Source organism: Schistocerca piceifrons, unplaced genomic scaffold (genome assembly GCF_021461385.2).
Source record: "Schistocerca piceifrons isolate TAMUIC-IGC-003096 unplaced genomic scaffold, iqSchPice1.1 HiC_scaffold_1544, whole genome shotgun sequence".
Lineage (NCBI taxonomy): Eukaryota > Metazoa > Arthropoda > Insecta > Orthoptera > Acrididae > Schistocerca > Schistocerca piceifrons.
The window spans coordinates 2,583,885-2,597,618 of NW_025727396.1; positions in this window are offsets into that span (position 1 = coordinate 2,583,885).

Consider the following 13,734-nt stretch of genomic DNA (forward strand, 5'->3'; position numbering starts at 1 on the left):
AGAGGGATACAGTAAACCTGAAGGGAAGCATCGGAATCTAAAACCGGTCTCACAGGAAAGGTTAAAAACATAGACTGTAAGAAGAGCCAGTCTTCTTGTACTTGAGTCGGCATTGTGCATTTTGTATTTAATTCCGTTGCAATTTCTGCAATTTATCGTCAATAAGAATGTCAGAGGGATACAGTAAACCTGAAGTGAAGCATCGGAATCTATAACTAGTAAGAAGAGTCCGTTTTCTTGTACTTAAGTCGGCATTGTGCCTTTTGTATTTAATCCCGATGCTATTTCTATGTTTCGTCGTCGATAAGGATGTCAGAGGGATACAGTAAACCTGAAGTGAAGCATCGGAATCTAAAACCGGTCTCACAGGAAAGGTTCAAAACATAGACAGTAAGAAGAGCCAGTCTTCTTGTACTTGAGTCGGCATTGTGCCTTTTGTATTTAATTCCGATGCAATTTCTGTAATTTATCGTCAATAAGAAGGTCAGAGGGATACAGTAAACCTGAAGTGAAGCATCGGAATCTATAACTAGTGTCACAGGAATCGTTCAAAACATAGACAGTAAGAAGAGTCAGTTTTCTGGTACTTAATTCGGCATTGTGCCTTTTGTATTTAATTACGATGCAATGTCTGTGTTTAATCGTCAATACGGAGGTCAGAGGTATACAGTAAACCTGAAGTGAAGCATCGGAATCTAATACCGGGCTCACAGGAACGGTTCAAAACATAGACAGTAAGAAGAGCTAGTCTTCTTGTACTTGAGGCGGCATTGTGCCTTTTGTATATAATTCCGATGCAATTTTGTGTTTCATCGTCAATAAGATGGTCAGAGGGATACAGTAAACCTGAAGTGAAGCATCGTAATCTATAACTATTGTCACAGGAATGGGCCAAAACATAGACGGTAAGAAGAATTCGTTTACTTGTACTTATGTCGGCATTGTGCCTTTTGAGTTTAATTCCGATGCACTTTCTGGGTTTCATCGTCAATGGGAAGGTCAGAGGGATACAGTAAACCTGAAGTGAAGCATCGGAATCTATAACTAGTGTCACAGGAATGGTTCAAAACATAGACAGTAAGAAGAGTCCGTTATCTTGTACTTTAGTCGGCATTGTGCCTTTTGTATTTAACACCCGATGCAATTTCTATGTTTCATCGTCAATACGAAGGTCAGAGGGACACAGTAAACCTGAAGTGAAGCATCGGAATCTATAACTAGTGTCACAGGAATGGTTCAAAACATAGACAGTAAGAAGAGTCAGTTTTCTAGTACTTAAGTCCGCATTGTGTCTTTTGAGTTTATTCCGATGCAATTTCTGTGTTTTATCGTCAATAAGAAGGTCAGAGGGATACAGTAAACCTGAAGTGAAGCATCGGAATCCATAACTAGTGTCACAGGAGTGGTTCAAAATTTAGACAGTAAGAAGAGTCAGTCTTCTTGTACTTAAGTCGATATTGTGCATTTGTATTTAATTCGGATGCAATTTCTGCGTATCGTCGTCAATGAGAAGGTCCAAGGGATACTGTAAACCTGAAGTGAATCATCGGAAACCAAAACCTGTCTCACAGGAAAGGTTCAAAACATAGACAGTAAGAAGAGCCAGTCTTCTTGTACTTGAGTCGGCATTGTGCCTTTTTATTGAACTCCGATGCAATTTCTGTGTTTCGTCGTCAATAAGAAGGTCGGAGGGATACAGAAAACCTGAAGTGAAGATTCGAAATGTATAACTAGTGTCACAGGAGTGGTTCAAAACATGGACAGTAAGAAGAGTCCGTTTACATGTACTTTGGTCGGCATTGTGCCTTTTGAGTTTAATTCTGATGCACTTTCTGTGTTTCATCGTCAATAAGAAGGTCAGAGGGATACAGTAAACCTGAAGTGAAGCATCGGAATCTATAACTAGTGTCACAGGATTGGTGAAAAACATAGACAGTAAGAAGAGTCCGATTTCTTGTACTTAAGTCGGCATTGTACCTTTTGTATTTAACACCCGATGCAATATCTATGTTTCATCGTCAATAAGAAGGACAGAGGGATACAGTAAACCTGAAGTGAAGCATTAGATTCTAAGACCGGTCTCACAGGAAAGGTTCAAAACATAGACAGTAAGAAGGGCCTGTCTTCTTGTACTTGAGTCAGCATTGTGCCTTTTGAATTTATTTCCGATGCAATTTCTGTGTTTCGTCGTCAATGAGAATGTCCAAGGGATACAGTAAACCTGAAGTGAAGCATCGGAATCTAAAACCGGGCTCACAGGAACGGTTCAAATCATAGACAGTAAGAGGAGCCAGTCTTCTTGTAATTGAGTCGCCATTGTGCATTTTGTATATAATTCCGATGCAATTTATGTGTTTCATCGTCAATACGAAGGTCAGAGGGACACAGTAAACCTGAAGTGAAGCATCGGAATCTATAACTAGTGTCACAGGAATGGTTCAAAACATAGACAGTAAGAAGAGTCAGTTTTCTTGTACTTATGTCGGCATTGTGCCTTTTGAGTTTAATTCCGATGCAATTTCTGTGTTTCATCGTCAATAAGAAGGTCAGAGGGACACAGTAAGCCTGAAGTGATGCATCGGAATCTATAACTAGTGTTACAGGAATGGTTCAAAACATAGACAGTAAGAAGAGTCAGTTTTCTTGTACTTTAGGCGGCATTGTGCCTTTTGTATTTAATTCCGATGCAGTTTCTGTGTTTCGTCGTCAATAAGAAGGTCCTAGAGATACAGTAAACCTGAAGTGAAGCATCGGAAACTAAAACCGGTACCACAGGAAAGGTTCATAACATAGACAGTAAGAAGAGCCGGCCTTCTTGTATTTGAGTCGGCGTTGTGGCTTTTGAATTTATTTCCGATGCAATTTCTGTATTTCATCGTCAACAAGAAGATCAACGGGATTCTGTAAACCTGAAGTGAGGAATCGGAATCTATAACTAGTGTCACGGGAATGGTTCAAAACATAGACAGTAAGAAGAGTCAGTCTTCTTCTACTTAAGTCGGCCTTGTGCCTTTAGTATTTAATTCCGATGCAATTTCTGTGTTTCATCGTCAATAAGGAGGTTAGAGGGATACAGTAAGCTTGAAGTAAAGCATCGGAATCTATAACTAGTGACACAGGAATGGTTCAAATCATAGACAGTAAGAAGAGTCAGTTTTCTTGTACTTAAGTCGGCATTGTGCCTTCTGTATTTAATTCCGATGCAATATTTGTGTTTCATCGTCAATAAGAAGGTCAGAGGGATACAGTAAACCTGAATTGAAGCATCGGAATCTATAACTAGTGTCAGAGGAATGGTTTAAACATAGACAGTAAGAAGAGCCAGTCTTCTTGTACTTGAGTGGGCATTGTGCCTTTTGTAATTAATTCCGATGCAATTTCTGTGTTTCGTCGTCAGTGAGTATGACCAAGGGATACAATAAACCTGAAGTGAAGCATCGGAATCTAAAACCGGGCTCACAGGAACCGTTCAAATCATAGACAGTAAGAAGAGCCAGTCTTCTTGTACTTGAGTCGGCATTGTGCCTTTTGTATATAATTCCGATGCAATTTCTGTGTTTCATCGTCAATAAGAAGGTCAGAGGGATACAGTAAACCTGAAGAGAAACATCGGTAACTATAACTAGTGTCACAGGAATGATTCAAACATAGACAGTAAGAAGAGTCAGTTTTCTTTAACTTAAGTCGATATTGTGCATTTGTATTTAATTCCGATGCAATTTCTGTGTTTCGTCGTCAATAAGAAGGTCCAAGGGATACAGTAAACGTGAAGTGAAGCATCGGAATCTAAAACTAGTCTCACAGGAAAGGTTCAAATCATAGACAGTAAGAAGAGCCAGTCTTCTTGTACTTGAGTCGGCATTGTGCCTTTTGTATTTAATTCCGAGGCAATTTCTGTGTTTCATCGTCAATAACATGGTCAGAGGGATACAGCAAACCTGAAGTGAAGCATCGGATTCTAAAACCGGACTCATTGTAACGGTTCAAATCATAGACATTAAGATGTGCCAGTCTTTATGCACTTGAGTTGGCATTGTGCCTTTTGTATATAATTCCGATGCAATTTCTGTGTGTCATCGTCAATAAGAAGGTCAGAGGGATGCAGTAAACCTGAAGTAAAGCATCGGAATCTATAACTAGTGTCACAGGAATGGTTCAAAACATAGACAGTAAGAAGAGTCAGTTTTCTTGTACTTAAGTAGGCATTGTGCCTTTTGTATTTAATTCCGATGCAATTTCTGTGTTTCATCGTCAATAAGGAGGTCAGAGGGATACAGTAAACTTGAAGTGAAGAATCGGAATCTACAACTAGTGTCACAGGAATGGTTCTAAACATAAACAGTTAGAAGATTGAATTTTCTTGTACTTAAGTCGGCATTGTGCGTTTTGCATTTAATTCCGATGCAATTTCTGTGTTTCATCGTCAATAAGGACGTCAGAGTGATACAGCAAACCTGAAGTGAAGCATCGGAATCCATAACTACTGTCACAGGAGTGGTTCAAACATAGACAGTAAGCAGAGTCAGTTTTCTTGAACTTATGTCGATATTGTGCATTTGTATTTAATTCCGATGCAATTTCTTTGTTTCGTCGTCAATAAGAAGGTCCAAGGGATACAGTAAACCTGAAGTGAAGCAGCGGAATCTAAAACCTGTCTCACAGGAAAGGTTCAAAACATATACAGTAAGAAGAGTCAGTCTTCTTGTACTTGAGTTGGCATTGTGCCATTTGTATTTAATTCCGATTCAATTTCTGTGTTTCATCGTCAATAAGAAGGTCAGAGGGATACAGTAAACCTAAAGTGAAGCATCGGAATCCATAACTAGTGTCACAGGAATGGTTCAAAACATAGACATTAAGAAGAGTCCGTTTTCTTGTACTTATGTCGGCATTGTGCCTTTTGAGTTTAATTCCGATGCAATTTCTGTGTTTCATCATCAATAAGAGGGCCAGAGGGATACAGTAAACCTGAAGTGAAGCATCGGAATCTATAACTAGTGTCACAGGAAAGGTTCATAACATAGACAGTAAGATGAGCCAGTCTTCTTGTATTTGAGTCGGCGTTGTGCCACTTGTATATAATTCCGATGCAATTTCTGTGTTTCATCGTCAATAAGAAGGTCAGAGGCATACAGTAAACCTGAATTGAAGACTCGGAAACTATAACTAGTGTCACAGGAATGGTTCAAACATAGATAGTAAGAAGAGTCAGTTTTCTTGTACTTTAGTCGGCATTGTGCCTTTTGTATTTAATTCCGATGCAATTTCTGTGTTTCGTCGTCAATGAGAATGTCCAAGGGATACAGTAAACCTGAAGTGAAGCATCGGAATCTAAAACCGAGCTCACAGGAACGGTTCAAATCATAGACAGTAAGAAGAGCCAGTCTTCTTGTACTTGAGTCGGCATTGTGCCATTTGTATTTAATTCCGATGCAATTTCTTCGTTTCATCGTCAATAAGAAGGTCAGAGGGATACAGTAAACATGAAGTGTAGCATCGGAATCTATAATTAGTGTCAGAGGAATGGTTCAAAACATATACAGTAAGAAGAGTCAGTTATCTTGTACTTAAGTTGGCATTGTGCCTTTTGAATTTAATTCCGATGCAATTTCTGTGTTTCCTCGTCAATAAGAAGGTCAGAGGGATACAGTAAACCTGAAGTGAAGCATCGGAATCTGTAACTATTGTCACACGAATGGTTCAAACATAGCCAGTAAGAAGATTCAGTTTTCTTGTACTAAAGTCTGCATTGTGCCTTTTGTATATAATTCCGATGCAATTTCTGTGGTTCATCGTCAATACGAAGGTCAGAGGGATGCTGTAAACCCGAAGTAAAGCATCGGAATCTATAACTAGTGTCACAGGAATGGTTCAAAACATAAACTGTAAGAAGAGTCAGTTTTCTTGTACTTAAGTCGGCATTGTGACTTTTGTATTTCATTCCGATGCAATTTCTGTGTTTCGTCGTCAATAAGGAGGTCAGAGGGATACAGTAAACCTGAAGTGAAGCATCGGAATCTGTAACTATTGTCCCACGAATGGTTCAAACATAGCCAGTAAGAAGAGTCAGTTTTCTTGAACTTAAGTCTATATTGTGCATTTGTATTTAATTCCTATGCAATTTCTTTGTTTCGTCGTCAATAAGAAGGTCCAAGGGTTACAGAAAACCTGAAGTGAAGCATCGGAATCTAAAACCTGTCTCACAGGAAAGGATCAAAACACAGACAGTAAGAAGAGCCAGTGATCTTGGACTTGAGTCGGCATTGTGCCTTTTGTATTTAATTCCGATGCAATATCTGTGTTTCATCGTCAATAAGAAGTCAGAGGGATACAGTAAACCTGAAGTGAAGCATCGGAATCTATAACTAGTGTCACAGGAATGGTTCAAAACATAGACAGTATGAAGAGTCAGTTTTCTTGTACTAAAGTCGGCATTGTGGCTTTTGTATATAATTCCGATGCAATATCTGTGTTTCATCGTCAATAAGAAGGTCAGAGGGATGCTGTAAACTTGAAATAAAGCATCGGAATCTATAACTAGTGTCACAGGAATGGTTCAAAACATAAACTGTAAGAAGAGTCAGTTTTCTTGTACTTATGTCGGCATTGTGACTTTTGTATTTCATTCCGATGCAATTTCTGTGTTTCGTCGTCAATAAGGAGGTCAGAGGGATACAGTAAACCTGAAGTGAAGCATCGGAATCTGTAACTATTGTCACACAAATGGTTCAAACATAGCCAGTAAGAAGAGTCAGTTTTCTTGAACTTAAGTCTATATTGTGCATTTGTATTTAATTCCTATGCAATTTCTTTGTTTCGTCGTCAATAAGAAGGTCCAAGGGATACAGAAAACCTGAAGTGAAGCATCGGAATCTAAAACCTGTCTTACAGGAAAGGATCAAAACACAGACAGTAAGAAGAGCCAGTCTTCTTGGACTTGAGTCGGCATTGTGCCTTTTGTATTTAATTCCGATGCAATTTCTGTGTTTCATCGTCAATGAGAAGGTCAGAGGGATACAGTAAATCTGAAGTGAAGCATCGGAATCTATAACTAGTGTCACAGGAATGGTTCAAAACATAGACAGTAACAAGAGTCCGTTTTCTTGTACTGAAATCGGCATTGTGCCTTTTGAGTTTAATTCCGATGCAATTTCTGTGTTTCATCGTCAATAATGTTGAGTGGTACATAAGTAAATAAATTAGTGAAATCAAAGTGAACTAGAAATTAGAATATAAATGGATAACTTCGTTTAGTTTAGAGAGTTACATACTCGCATTCAGTGGGCAGAACAGCAGAAGAGACAATGACCATGAAGTCAGCAGTTCCACATAAGCGGGCGCTGTCGATTCAGCCTTCAGGGAATCGCCCGACCGGCTCACGTGTTTCTCAGTTGTCGCATGTGAGCAAAGGCCCTCGCCTACATTCCAAGAGCCAATGACCGAGGTTAAGAAGATTCTTCGAGAAGCTTTTCAACGTGACGGAAGAGGTAATGACCGGCTCACGTGTTTTTCAGTCGTCACATGCGATCAGAGGCCCCCGCCTGCATTCCAAGAGCCAATGACCGAAGTCAAGAAGATTCTTCGAGAAGCTTTTCAACGTGACAGAAGAGGCAATGGCCGTGAAGTCGTTCACCTCCAGTGAACTGAAGTGAATAAATACGCGAGACGCGGTGGCCCCGAGAGATGAAGACGGATGAAGACAGATGAAGACAGATGAAGACAGAGGAAGACAGATGAAGACGGGGACGAAGACGAAGACGAAGACGGAGACGGAGACGAAGACGAGAGACGAAGGAAGAAAAGAAGAGTAGCAGTAGTTTTCAGTCAGTTTCGGTGCTGAAGACCGTCATGCAAGAAGAAACTACACCATGCACAGTCGCACCAAGTCCGCCGCTGTAATGGAATAGCAAGCAGCAGCCGCGGCGCCAGAAGACAGAAGTTAAAAGGTATTGGAAGTCTGGTTTTTACAAACCCGGGTGACTCGTGAGGACGGAAAGGAGACGGCCTCACATCAGTAGTTACCTGTGAGCTGGGATGAAGACCTGACAGCCGAAGACTGGCAAGCGGGAGTCCGTGGTTCGAGTTCGGGACACTGGCCTTCCCCCGCCGCGCCGCTCCGCTGGTCGACGCACAACACACGCGGCCGCTTAGAGAAGAGAAACACTGGGACGCCACATTCAAGGTATCACCATCCGATGCACGACGTCGCTCGCAATAATTAAACGGGCCACCTTGCGCTGCGCGTCTCCGGTCAGCTGGGCGAGACGGCGACACGAGATACACACCGCTACGCGTAATCAGACGCCGCCGCCGCTGCCGCTGCCACAGCAGAAGGCTACGCAAACGACACGGCTGCCGCTCTCCGAACCAGAACGTCCCAGTAAGATACAGTTGTACAAATCGTCAATAAAAGTTATCTTATGTAAAAATGATATTTTATTCGACCTCATACCCGAACCAAGGAAGAACCCATCCTGCCCACATGTTGTAAGAGAGAAGAGTTAATTTATTTAATGTTTTCATCCTGACAGATTGCTTTAGAATGCTCATCCTGACAATAGACAGCATCCAAAGAGAAAACCCAGTTACATTGAGTTACAGAAGTGTCACATTTAGTAACACAACTGTTACATTTGGGTGTCAGAAGCCGTTCAAGTTGTTACAATAACAAGGTCAGAGGGATACAGTAAACCTGAAGTGAAGAATCGGAATCTATAACTAGTGTCACAGGAATGGTTCAAATCATAGACAGTAAGAAGAGCCAGTCTTCTTGTATTTGAGTCAGCATTGTGCCTTTTGTATTTAATTCCGATGCAATTTCTGTGTTTCATCCTCAATAAGAAGGTCAGCGGGATTCAGTAACACTGAAGTGAAGAATCGTAATCCATAACTAGTGTCACAGGAATGGTTCAAAACATAGACAATAAGAAGAGTCAGTCTTCTTGTACTTAATTCGGCATTGTGGCTTTTGTATTTAATTCCGATGCAATTTCTGTGTTTCATCCACAATAAGAAGGTCAGAAGGATACAGTAAGCTTGAAGTGAAGCATTGGAAACTATAACTAGTGTCACAGGAATGGTTCAAAACATAGACAGTAAGAAGTGTCAGTTTACTTGTACTTAAGTCGGCACTGTGCCTTTTGTAAATAATTCCGATGCTATTTCTGTGTTTGATCGTCGATAAGAAGGTCAGAGGGATACAGTAAACCAGAAGTGAAGCATCGGAATCTATAACTAGTGTCACAGGAATGGGTCAAAACACAGACAGTAAGAAGAGTCAGTTTTCTTGTACTTAAGTCGGCATTGTGCCTGTTGTATTTAATTCAGATGCAATTTCTGTGTTTCATCGCCAATATGAAGTTCAGAGGGAGACAGTGAACCTGAATTCGAGCATCGGAATCTATAACTAGTGTCACAGGAGTGGTTCAAAACATAGACAGTAAGAAGAGCCAGTCTTCTTGTACTTGAGTCGGAATCGTGCCTTTTGTATTTAATTCCGATGCAATTTATGTGTTTCGTCGTCAATAAGAAGGTCCATGGGATACAGTAAACTTGACGTGAAGCATCGGAATCTAAAACCGTTCTCACAGGAAAGGTTCAAAACATAGACAGTAAGAAGAGCTAGCCTTCTTGTACTTGAGTCGGCATTGTGACTTTTGTATTTAATTCCGATGCAATTTCTGTGTTTCATCGTCAATAAGAAGGTCAGGGGGATACAGAAAACCTGAAGTGAAGCATCGGAATCTATAACTAGTGTCACAGGAATGGTTCAAATCATAGACAGTAAGAAGAGTCAGTCTTCTTGTACTTAAGTCGGCCTTGTGCCTTTTGTATTTAATGCCGATGCAATTTCTGTGTTTCATCGTCAATAAGAAGGTCAGAGGGATACAGTAAGCTTGAATTGAAGCATCGGATCTATATTTAGTGTCACAGGAATGGTACAAAACAAAGACAGTAAGAAAAGTAAGTTTTCTTGTACTTAAGTTGGCATTGTGCCTTTTATCTTTAATTCCGATGCAATTTCTGTGTTTCATCGTCAATAAGAAGGTCAGAGGCATACAGTAAACCTGAAGTGAAACATCGGAATCTATAACCAGTGTCGCAGGAATGGTTCAAAACATAGACAGTAAGAAGAGTCAGTTTTCCTGTACTTAAGACGGCATTGTGCATTTTGTATTTAATTACGATGCAATTTCTGTGTTTCATCGTCAATTAGAAGGTCAGAGGGATACAGTAAACCTGATGTTAACCATCGGAATCTATAACTAGTGATACAGGAATGGTTCAAAACATTGACAGTAAGGAGAGTCAGTTTTCTTGTACTTAAGTCGGCATTGTGCCGTTTGTATTTAATTCCGATGCAATTTTTGTGTTTCATCGTCAATAAATAGGTCAGAGGGATACAGTAAACCTGAAGTGAAGCATCGGAATATATGACTAGTGTCACAGGAATGGTTCAAAACATAGAAAGAAAGAAGAGTCAGTTTTCTTGTACTTAAGTCGGCATTGCGCCTTTTGTATTTAATTCCGATGCAATTTGTGTGTTTCGTCGTCAATAATAAGGTCCAAGGGATACAGTAAACCTGAAGTGCAGCATCGGAATATATAACTAGTGTCACAGGAAAGGTACATAACATAGACGGTAAGAAGAGCCAGTCTTCTTGTATTTGAGTCAGCATTGTGCCTTTTGTATTTAATTCCGATGCAATATATGTGTTTCATCCTCAATAAGAAGGTCAGCGGGATTCAGTAACACTGAAGTGAAGAATCGTAATCCATAACTAGTGTCACAGGAATGGTTCAAAACATAGACAATAAGAAGAGTCAGTCTTCTTGTACTTAATTCGGCATTGTGCCTTTTATTCGACATCATACCCGAGCCAAGGAAGAACCCACCCTGCCCACATGTTGTAAGAGAGAAGAGTTAATTTATTTAATGTTTTCATCCTGACAGATTGCTTTAGAATGCTCATCCTGACAATAGACAGCATCCAAAGAGAAAACCCAGTTACATTGAGTTACAGAAGTGTCACATTTAGTAACACAACTGTTACATTTTGGTGTCAGAAGCCGTTCAAGTTGTTACAATAAGAAGGTCAGAGGGATACAGTAAACCTGAAGTGAAGAATCGGAATCTATAACTAGTGTCACAGGAATGGTTCAAATCATAGACAGTAAGAAGAGTCAGTCTTCTTGTACTTAAGTCGGCCTTGTGCCTTTTGTATCTAATGCCGATGCAATTTCTGTGTTTCATCGTCAATAAGAAGGTCAGAGGGATACAGTAAGCTTGAATTGAAGCATCGGATCTATATTTAGTGTCACAGGAATGGTACAAAACAAAGACAGTAAGAAAAGTAAGTTTTCTTGTACTTAAGTTGGCATTGTGCCTTTTATCTTTAATTCCGATGCAATTTCTGTGTTTCATCGTCAATAAGAAGGTCAGAGGCATACAGTAAACCTGAAGTGAAACATCGGAATCTATAACCAGTGTCACAGGAATGGTTCAAAACATAGACAGTAAGAAGAGTCAGTTTTCCTGTACTTAAGACGGCATTGTGCATTTTGTATTTAATTCCGATGCAATTTCTGTGTTTCATCGTCAATTAGAAGGTCAGAGGGATACAGTAAACCTGATGTTAACCATCGGAATCTATAACTAGTGATACAGGAATGGTTCAAAACATTGACAGTAAGAAGAGTCAGTTATCTTGTACTTAAGTCGGCATTGTGCCGTTTGTATTTAATTCCGATGCAATTTTTGTGTTTCATCGTCAATAAATAGGTCAGAGGGATACAGTAAACCTGAAGTGAAGCATCGGAATATATAACTAGTGTCACAGGAATGGTTCAAAACATAGAAAGAAAGAAGAGTCAGTTTTCTTGTACTTAAGTCGGCATTGTGCCTGTTGTATTTAATTCCGATGCAATTTCTGTGTTTCATCGCCAATATGAAGTTCAGAGGGAGACAGTGAACCTGAATTCGAGCATCGGAATCTATAACTAGTGTCACAGGAGTGGTTCAAAACATAGACAGTAAGAAGAGCCAGTCTTCTTGTACTTGAGTCGGAATCGTGCCTTTTGTATTTAATTCCGATGCAATTTATGTGTTTCGTCGTCAATAAGAAGGTCCATGGGATACAGTAAACTTGACGTGAAGCATCGGAATCTAAAACCGTTCTCACAGGAAAGGTTCAAAACATAGACAGTAAGAAGAGCTAGCCTTCTTGTACTTGAGTCGGCATTGTGACTTTTGTATTTAATTCCGATGCAATTTCTGTGTTTCATCGTCAATAAGAAGGTCAGGGGGATACAGAAAACCTGAAGTGAAGCATCGGAATCTAAAACCTGTCTCACCGGAAAGGATCAAACACAGACAGTAAGAAGAGCCAGTCTTCTTGGACTTGAGTCGGCATTGTGCCTTTTGTATTTAATTCCGATGCAATTTCTGTGTTTCATCGTCAATAAGAAGGTCAGAGGGATACAGGAAACCTGAAGTGAAGCATCGGAATCTATAACTAGTGTCACAGGAATGGTTCAAAACATAGACAGTAACAAGAGTCCGTTTTCTTGTACTGAAATCGGCATTGTGCCTTTTGAGTTTAATTCCGATGCAATTTCTGTGTTTCATCGTCAGTAATGTTGAGTGGTACATAAGTAAATAAATTAGTGAAATCAAAGTGAACTAGAAATTAGAATATAAATGGAAAACTTCGTTTAGTTTAGAGAGTTACATACTCGCATTCAGTGGGCAGAACAGCAGAAGAGACAATGACCATGAAGTCAGCAGTTCCACATAAGCGGGCGCTGTCGATTCAGCCGTCAGGGAATCGCCCGACCGGCTCACGTGTTTCTCAGTTGTCGCATGTGAGCAAAGGCCCTCGCCTACATTCCAAGAGCCAATGACCGAGGTTAAGAAGATTCTTCGAGAAGCTTTTCAACGTGACGGAAGAGGCAATGACCGGCTCACGTGTTTCTCAGTCGTCACATGCGATCAGAGGCCCCCGCCTACATTCCAAGAGCCAATGACTGAAGTCAAGAAGATTCTTCGAGAAGCTTTTCAACGTGACAGAAGAGGCAATGGCCGTGAAGTCGTTCACCTCCAGTGAACTGAAGTGAATAAATACGCGAGACGCGGTGGCCCCGAGAGAGTAAGACGGATGAAGACAGATGAAGACAGATGAAGACAGAGGAAGACTGATGAAGACGGGGACGAAGACGAAGACGAAGACGGAGACGGAGACGAAGACGAGAGACGAAGGAAGAAAAGAAGAGTAGCAGTAGTTTTCAGTCAGTTTCGGTGCTGAAGACCGTCATGCAAGAAGAAACTACACCATGCACAGTCGCACCAAGTCCGCCGCTGTAATGGAATAGCAAGCAGCAGCCGCGGCGCCAGAAGACAGAAGTTAAAAGGTATTTGAAGTCTGGTCTTTACATACCCGGGTAACTCGTGAGGACGGGAAGGAGACGGCCTCACATCAGTAGTTACCTGTGAGCTGGGATGAAGACCTGACAGCCGAAGACAGGCAAGTGGGAGTCCGTGGTTCGAGTTCGGGACACTGGCCTTCCCCCGCCGCGCCGCTCCGCTGGTCGACGCACAACACACGCGGCCGCTTAGAGAAGAGAAACACTGGGACGCCACATTCAAGATATCACCATCCGATGCACGACGTCGCTCGCAATAATTAAACGGGCCACCTCGCGCTGCGCGTCTCCGGTCAGCTGGGCGAGACGGCG